This window comes from Atheta coriaria, unplaced genomic scaffold (genome assembly GCF_025399875.1).
Source record: "Atheta coriaria isolate IRGN ID8LTWV9N9 unplaced genomic scaffold, Caltech_Dcor_3.1 hic_scaffold_9_pilon, whole genome shotgun sequence".
In the NCBI taxonomy this organism is placed as follows: Eukaryota; Metazoa; Arthropoda; class Insecta; order Coleoptera; family Staphylinidae; genus Dalotia; species Dalotia coriaria.
Window position 1 is genome coordinate 2,757,345 of NW_027045451.1, and position 9,392 is coordinate 2,766,736.

A 9,392-nucleotide genomic window follows, 5' to 3' on the forward strand; every position below is an offset into this window, starting at 1 on the left:
CTTTTCATAATAAGTGATTTAAGGAATCGGTAAATATGTGATCGGGTTGAAATAACAGCAATAATTATAATCAAAAAAACTTAAAAAATATTTTTTATTAAAGAAAACACACAAGCATACATTTTTGGTAGTCAATTTATGTAATAATCACAAAAGTTATTTTAGATAATAATAAAGAAATTTAATATTTACAATAAAATGCAAGAAAGGTCCTTTTACGATGTCAGACTCAGGCGCAAAATCCCTAAAACAAGCAAAAATTAGTCCTTCGAACATAAAAATGCAATTTTGGGGGTTAATTTGTGAGATAATTACAAAAGTTATTTGGGAAAATGATAAAGAAATTAAATACTTACAATCTGATGCACGAATGGTTCTTCTACGATGTCAGACTCAGGCGCAAAATCCCTAAAACAAACAAAAATTAGTCCTTCGAACATAAAAATGCAATTTTCAGGGTTAATTTGTGAGATAATTACAAAAGTTATGTGTGAAAATGATAAAGAAATTAAATACTTACAATCTGATGCAAGAATGGTTCTTCTATGATGTCAGACTCAGGTGCAAAATCCCTAAAACAAGCTAAAATTAGTCCTTCGAACATAAAAATACAATTTTCGGGATTAACTTGTGAGATAATTACAAAAGTTATGTGTGAAAATGATAAAGAAATTAAATACTTAAATACTTATAATTTTATGTAAATTGTTATTTTAAAGACAAAATATGCTTCAAACAAGAGTTATCTACTTTTTTGTTTCAATAATTTACAAACATTTGTTATATCTTCCAAAATAAGTGCTCAAAACGTTTAAATTTACATTTGATTGCAAACATCTTTAAACAACATTTTTAAACAACATTTTATTCTAGTATTTATCAGAGAAGTTGATTAGTACTCTAGTGTTTTTGGAAACAATTATCACCACCCCAAACTCAAATTAGTGACGAGTTGCTATTGCGATTCGCAGATAACTTCATAAAAGCCTGGGCAAAATGCATGTAAATATTGAAACAATTTGTAACATCACATCACACAATCAGGATGAACATTACGAACATTATAGCATTACCACCCCAATATTAGCATAAGTGAAAGTAAAGTGTGTATGAGAAACCAAACAAAAACATATGCCAAAGTATCGAAAGGAATAAGATTGAGAAAACATATTTTATATTAGTGTTATATCATGTGAGTCATATTGATCTGTTGTTATATCTATGAATTCTCTATGATCATTATGAATTATTTTTCAATGACAAATTGTATTTTAATCTTAAATATTCTATTGCGTATACGTTTTTATCAATCATTTTAATCATCTATGGTTCTATGACATAGTTTTAAGACGTAATTAAGTTTATATCATGTTGTATTTTGAGCAAAAGAAACGTTGTGCACAAACCAAAGATATTTGATAATTATGGTAAAACGAGTTGAAGTTTTGTATGAGTGGATTGAAACATTGAACAAACAACCTGTAGTTTTAAGAAGATTGTGTATTATTTTTTAGTAATGCGATGAGAGGAGACAAACTACCAAAACGAATTATATGATATTATTATAATACGTAGAGAATATTTAATTTTTTGAATAAAAAAATATCGGAAGATGCAATTGGCTGAAACAAAATTTCTTGATATTATTACTTTCATTTGTGAATACGTAATCCATTGTATATTATGAAATATTTATTTATAAACTTTACGTGAATATTGGATTTACAATTTTTATATGTTGAGTTAACATGTTTCGTTTTTACACCAGGCACTACATATATTCAATATTGTTGCAATATTATTAAAACAACTATAATATTTATTTAAACTTACCAAAAATAACATAAAACGTTTATAACGACGAGTTCGCACAATTTCGAGTCAAATATTTACTTGTTATAATAAAATTATAATTTTGTTCCCAATGAATGATTTATACACCCAGTTTAATTTCAAGGTTCTTGATTTAAAAAAGTTTTTTACTAGATTTGACCTTGGAATTAAACTGGATGTATAAATCATTCATTGGGAACAAAATTATAATTGTATCATAACAAGTAAATATTTGACTAGAATTTGTGCTAACTCATGATTTTAAACGTTTTATGTTATTTTTGATAAATATAAATAAAGTTTATAGTTGTTTTAATAATATTGCAACAATATTGAATATATGTAATACCAGGTATAAAGAGCTGTATGTTGGGTTGCCTACATTATAACTGCAAATTCTTAATTTCTCACTCCTCCAGGTTCTTGATTTTAAAAACTTTTTTACTAGATTTGACCTTGGAATTAAACTGAGTGTATAAATCATTCATTGGGAACAAAATTATAATTTTATCATAACAAGTAAATATTTGACTAGAATTTGTGCTAACTCATGATTTTAAACGTTTTATGTTATTTTTGATAAATATAAATAAAGATTATAGTTGTTTTAATAATTTTGCAACAATATTGAATATATGTAATACCAGGTATAAAGAGCTGTATGTTGGGTTGAGTTTCTACCAAAGAACCCACAACATGGTCACTCAGAAACCGGCGAAAGTATGGATTTGATAGTAAAATCTTCAGTTTTGAGTGTGGAAGACGCTGTGCCACTGGCGAAGGCATATTTGCATTCAAATGCAAGAAAGCTGAGCAATTATTCAATCTTCTACACTGTTTAGGTGCTTAGCCTTGACTGGTCGTCAGGTGGTGGGTACAGAACAGTTGGCCGCGAGACGTGTCGCCACGAGGCTTCGTCGTCAGAATAATTCAAGTTTCTAAATAATTGATGTGTAAATTTACGGATTAACTGGAAACAAACGTGTTTACTATTGTGCTAGTGATTAAACATACGTAGGAACTTGGTAAACCGGGTACATTTGTTATTAAGTGATATTTACAAACGTACCATGCGTTTGTAGCATCAATTTCCTACGTCCTGGCGAACGTATAAATGCTGGTGATCGCGAATTTGGTCACACCGATGGATGTTGCACCGATACATACAAACTTGTTTGCTAACATTTTATTTACAAGCTATCAAATCGTTTGATTCTATTAGGTTTCTTTGGATTCTGTACAGCATAAGTCAAGATGATGTTCATCGAGTACCAATGGGACTACCATCTTTCGTCTTACTGAATAGTTTAGGAAATAGTGTTTATTTCAAGCAGTAGTAAGTTTATAATATTGTGATCATAAATTTTACAAATTGTGTTAAAAATTGCTTTTGTTACAGTTGTGCCATGGCTAACAAATGAAATAGTTTGGAACTGGGAACGGCAAAGGGTGGTTTTATGTCCAGCTGCACATCGAAGCCAACGTGAACAAGGGGTTGATGAAATACTGGGAACATTTTGATTGTTATTGTTATTTATATTATTAACATACAAATTATACTTGCATATATATGTTAAAATTAATTTATTGGTCCTTTTGTGGATTGAAGTAATTAATATGACTTGATGTATGAATATGAATATAATTTATATTATTAATCACTTTTGTTTTATTTTGTATTTAAAATGTTACCCCTTTATGTCAATTTCAGGTTGAAAATTTGGTTTTCATTCCTTGAAACCCTTTAAAGGGCCTTCAGGAACTATTGCAACTGGAAGTTCCCTTAAACTTTATGATTCTATATTAAATGCACTTTCAGAATCCAAAATCAGCGTTGAAATATTCAAATTTTTAAGTTATGTCATTAAAAGTGTCCTAAAATGCCCTTTCAAAACGACTTTTAAAAGTTATTTCCTATTTTTTGATCGAAGAGCAGGGCTAAAGTAATTTAGTTAAATTAGTTTGCCTCGAAGAACCGGGCCGAACTATTTTGTTAAAATTATTTTCGTTCGAAGATGCCTCGAAAAAGTTTTCATCACAAAAAAGGCAAAAGATTTCACTTTTTTATGTCGAATGCTGTATTCATTAAAATTGCAAATAGGGCCTAAACGGTTAACGTTAGCAAAAAAAGTTACTAAAATAATCGATGTAGAATTAAATTTTGTATCATAAACCGAAAACAAAATTTAAAAATTCCAACATTTAATTTTCAACATAAAAAAGAGAAATCTTTTGCCTTTTTTATAACAAAATCTTTTTCTTAAAAATTTTTTGTGCCATTTTTATCATTTTTCAATAAGGAATCCATCCTGTACAGAATTTTTCAAGGATCAAGAATATGAAGTTATTTTTCTTCTAGCTCATATAGTTGTCGAGATAATTACGATTTAATCTTCTAATTAGAAATGTTGAAAATTAAAAATTAGAATTTTTAAATTCTGGTTTCGAATTCTGATAGACAATTTAATTCTACAATTATTTTAGTAATTTCTTTTGCTAGCATCAACCGTTATGGCCCTATTTGCAATTAGCCGTATTTAAAAGGTCCAAAATACGCTGCATTTGCTGAATAAAGATTTTTAAACATTAATTTTACCCGCCAATACTAGTTACCGCCTCCTTCATTTACCTCCTCTCGCTTTCTGCGATCCGAATACCAAAACCTGAGTTTCGACTGTTTCGAGTCCAAATTTTGTGTCATTTTGCCTCTGAGAGTCGACAAAATAAAGATTGAATATTAGGAACGCAGAAAGTTGAGGAGGCTGATAAAGTTTTCGCGGCAACTAGTAATGTGCTGCCTCTAGTGGCGATGAGCCGAAGTTTATATTTGAAATTGTTGTAGTTTCCAATAAATAGAGGGCGCTAGCATGCACTTTTCATAATAAATGATTTAAGTAATCGGTAAATATGTGATCGGGTTGAAATAACAGGAATAATTATAATCAGAAAAACTTAAAAAATATTCTTTATTAAAGAAAACACACACGCATACATTTTTGGTAGTCAATTTATGTAATAATCACAAAAGTTATTTAAAATAATAATAAAGAAATTTAATATTTACAATGAAATGCAAGAATGGTCCTTCTATGATGTCAGACTCAGGTGCAAAATCCCTAAAACAAGCAAAAATTAGTCCTTCAAACATAAAAATGCAATTTTGAAATTTGTGAGATAATCACAAAAGTTATTTAGGAAAATGATAAAGAAATTCAATACTTACAATGATGCAAGAATGGTTCTGCTACGATGTCGACCTCAGGTGCAGAACAAAAACAAGCAAAAGTTGTCCTTTGCAACAAAAAATGCAATTTTAGTCACTAATTCATGAGCTAATCCCAAAAATTAGTTATGAAATCGATAAAGAAATTAAATACTTACAATCTGATGCAAGAATGGTCATTCTACGATGTCAGACTCAGAAAAATGGCAAAAATTAGTCCTTCAAACATAAAAATGCAATTTTGGGGGTTAATTTGTGAGACAATTACAAAAGTTATGTTTGAAAATGATAAAGAAATTAAATACTTACAACCTGATGCAAGAATGGTCCTTCTACGATATCAGATTTAGGTGCAAAATCCCTAAAACAAGCAAAAATTAGTCCTTTAAACATAAAAATGCAATTTTGGGGGTTAATTTGTGAGATAATTACAAAAGTTATGTTTGAAAATGATAAAGAAATTAAGTACTTACAATCTGATGCAAGATTGGTCCTTCTACGATGTCAGACTTAGGTGCAAAATCCCTAAAACAAGCAAAAATTAGTCCTTCGAACATAAAAATGCAATTTTGGGGGTTAATTTGTGAGACAATTACAAAAGTTATGTTTGAAAATGATAAAGAAATTAAATACTTACAACCTGATGCAAGAATGGTCCTTCTACGATATCAGATTTAGGTGCAAAATCCCTAAAACAAGCAAAAATTAGTCCTTTAAACATAAAAATGCAATTTGGGGGTTAATTTGTGAGATAATTACAAAAGTTATGTGTGAAAATGATAAAGAAATTAAATACTTACAATCTGATCCAAGAATGGTCCTTCTACAATATCAGACTCAGGTGCAAAATCCCTAAAACAAGCAAAAATTAGTCCTTCGAACATAAAAATGCAATTTTAGGGGTTAAATTGTGAGATAATTACAAAATTTATTTGGGAAAATGATAAAGAAATTAAATACTTACAATCTTATACAAGAATGGTCCTTCTACGATATCAGACTCAGGTGCAAAATCCCTAAAACAAGCAAAAATTAGTCCTTCGAACATAAAAATGCTATTTTAGGGGTTAATTTGTGAGATAATTACAAAATTTATTTGGGAAATGATAAAGAAATTAAATACTTACAATCTGATACAAGAATGGTCCTTCTACGATGTCAAACTCAGGTGCAAAATCCCTAAAACAAGCAAAAATTAGTCCTTCGAACATAAAAATGCAATTTTAGGGGTTAAATTGTGAGATAATTACAAAATTTATTTGGGAAAATGATAAAGAAATTAAATACTTACAATCTGATCCAAGAATGGACCTTCTACGATATCAGACTTAGGTGCAAAATCCCTAAAACAAGCAAAAATTAGTCCTTTAAACATAAAAATGCAATTTTGGGGGTTAATTTGTGAGATAATTACAAAAGTTATGTTTGAAAATGATAAAGAAATTAAATACTTACAATCTGATCCAAGAATGGTCCTTCTACGATATCAGACTCAGGTGCAAAATTCCTAAAACAAGCAAAAATTAGTCCTTCGAACATAAAAATGCAATTTTAGGGGTTAAATTGTGAGATAATTACAAAATTTATTTGGGAAAATGATAAAGAAATTAAATACTTACAATCTTATACAAGAATGGTCCTTCTACGATATCAGACTCAGGTGCAAAATCCCTAAAACAAGCAAAAATTAGTCCTTCGAACATAAAAATGCAATTTTAGGGGTTAATTTGTGAGATAATTACAAAATTTATTTGGGAAAATGATAAAGAAATTAAATACTTACAATCTGATACAAGAATGGTCCTTCTACGATGTCAAACTCAGGTGCAAAATCCCTAAAACAAACAAAAATTAGTCCTTCGAACATAAAAATGCAATTTTGGGGGTCAATTTATACGATAATCATAAAAGTTATTTAGGAAAATGATAAAGGAATTAATTACTTACAATCTGATACCAGAATGGTCCTTCTACGATGTCAGACTCAGGTGCAAAATCCCTAAAACAAGCAAAAATTAGTCCTTCGAACATAAAAATGCTATTATAGGGGTTAATTTGTAAGATAATTACAAAATTTATTTGGGAAAATGATAAAGAAATTAAATACTTACAATCTGATACAAGAATGGTACTTCTACGATGTCAGACTCAGGTGCAAAATCCCTAAAACAAGCAAAAATTAGTCATTCGAACATAAAAATGCAATTTAGGGGGTTAATTTGTGAGACAATTACAAAAGTTATGTGTGAATATGACAAAAAATTTAAATACTTACAATCTGATGCAAGAATGGTCCTTCTACGATGTCAGGCTCAGGTTCAAAATCCCTAAAACAAGCAAAAATTAGTCCTTCGAACATAAAAAAGCAATTTTGGAGGTTAATTTGTGAGAAAATTACAAAAGTTATTTGGGAAAATGATAAAGAAATGAAATACTTACAATCTGATAGAAGAATGGTCCTTCTACGATGTCAGGCTCAGGTGCAAAATCCCTAAAACAAGCAAAAATTAGTCCTTCGAACATAAAAATGCAATTTTGGGGGTTAATTTGTGAGATAATTACAAAAGTTATGTGTGAAAATGATAAAGAAGTTAAATACTTACAATCTGATGCAAGAATGGTCCTTCTACAATGTCAGTCTCAGGTGCAAAATCCCTAAAACAAGCAAACATTTGTCCTTCGATCATAAAAATGCAATTTTGGGGGTCAATTTTTGAAATAATCACAAAAGTTATCTAAGAAAATGATAAAGAAATTAAATACTTACAATCTGATACAAGAATGGTCCTTCTACGATGTCAGACTTAGGTGTAAAATCCCTATAAGTGCAGATTGATGACCCGCTTCCACATCCACCTGAGGTGAAAACAAACTTCATTAGTATAACAACGAGCCAGAAGTAATACAAAAACGAAGTATTGCTGAAGTTTAGGAGTGTTCTTGGGGTAGTTTAAGTTGTATTTCTTATTTACCTCTTCTAAGGCTCATTCAACACAAACATTCTTGTAAAGGTTATATGTATGTAGGACAGTAAAATACCACTTATTTCCATTTAAGTGCTACAGTGATAACCTACACATCGTAAAATTGAAATAAATAATTATATAAGTTATTAAATTAATTTAATAAAGACAAATGTAAAACTTTATATATTTATGTTTTATGTATTATATTTTATGTATTATTGTGTCGATTGCACGGTCGATTGTGTCAACCTACACCGAGGCTTAGTTAACACACATGTTGTCTGTAAAGCGTATTTTACACTTGATAAAACACGTTAATGTCAGTAAACAACTTATACTTATTTCCATTTCAGTGTTACAGTGTTATAATTGTAACACCACACCTTACAAAATAAAAATAAATAAATACCTCTGGGCCTGTCAAAATTTAATAGAATCATTGAAATCGTTGAAGAAGCATGAAGTTCACAGCTGGTCCAAGATATCCGGCTCGTCTCGTTAAAACGTTAAACCTAAAAAAATAATAATTTGCCTTTGAGTTCCACAGAATATAAATCAATTAACTCTACACCACAATCACTTATTATTAAATGTTAACCAAGAAAAATTATTAAGAAACGCGAAGAGTATCTATATAGATGCAGTGGCGGATTACGGCCTAGGCGCACTAGGCGCGCGCCTAGGGCCCCGGCTGCCTGAGGGGCCCCTGGCACTTATATGTCCCATATAGACATAGTAATTCCACAAATACTTCATCAGTTGGTTTTGACCTCAGCCTTTATGAATAGCATATTGGTTTTCACTTGGCGCCCAAAACGGCATTTCACACGTGTCCGCAAAGCAACCGTCACGGATATATAGCTGACTTAAAACTTTTATCTCCGATTTTATTTCTTTATGGCAAACTGTTTAAAATAAAATTTGGATGTTTTCTGCCACGAATTTTTGTGACTTTTTCTTGAATATTGCATTAGAAAGTTGTAGCTATAATGCGAGTAGTATATTGCCAATTTTTTAAAATTTCGAACATCTGTGGAGGAGATGAGTTGAGGAATATTCCATTGAGGTTGTAAAATAGCGGGTAACTCTCTTTTTGGAATATTAATTATTTCGTCTTTCTATCATTTTTACATCTGCGGAACACGTTGTACCAACGTTTATCCTCCTACAATTTTTATCTAGATTTTTGGGGTGGTAGTTGGATTAAAAAAAACTGAGTTCAAAAGAGTTCGATCAATTTGAGACGGCACTGTTAACAATTTTCTGGAACAAACTCCTACAGAGAATCGAAATTACCAGCAAATACTTACAGCAACCAAAGACAAATATTCTTAATAGTGTTAGTTTATTAAAATCATTATACGAATTTA

At 30.1% G+C, this 9,392-nt stretch overlaps 2 long non-coding RNA genes across 12 annotated transcripts; one reads left to right on the forward strand and one right to left on the reverse strand.

Moving 5' to 3' along the window:
- Positions 1-117: 117 nt before the first annotated feature.
- On the reverse strand, positions 118-8,647 carry LOC135798998 (uncharacterized). 11 transcript variants are annotated; one of them, XR_010549853.1, is made up of 19 exons: positions 8,029-8,285; positions 7,824-7,912; positions 7,660-7,711; positions 7,496-7,547; positions 7,332-7,383; positions 7,168-7,219; positions 7,004-7,055; positions 6,840-6,891; positions 6,676-6,727; positions 6,512-6,563; positions 6,348-6,399; positions 6,184-6,235; positions 6,021-6,072; positions 5,857-5,908; positions 5,694-5,745; positions 5,530-5,581; positions 5,366-5,417; positions 357-408; positions 118-244 (listed from the first exon to the last, which is right to left on the reverse strand). It is a non-coding gene; the product is annotated as an uncharacterized lncRNA (long non-coding RNA). The 11 variants fall into 11 exon arrangements; XR_010549855.1 differs by lacking the exon at positions 5,530-5,581 and having other exon boundaries at positions 8,029-8,286; XR_010549854.1 differs by lacking the exons at positions 118-244; positions 357-408; positions 8,029-8,285 and adding exons at positions 4,823-4,949; positions 8,432-8,647.
- LOC135799171 (uncharacterized) lies at positions 2,490-3,491 on the forward strand. The gene is made up of 2 exons (XR_010549913.1): positions 2,490-3,169; positions 3,233-3,491. It is a non-coding gene; the product is annotated as an uncharacterized lncRNA (long non-coding RNA).
- Positions 8,648-9,392: the final 745 nt, after the last annotated feature.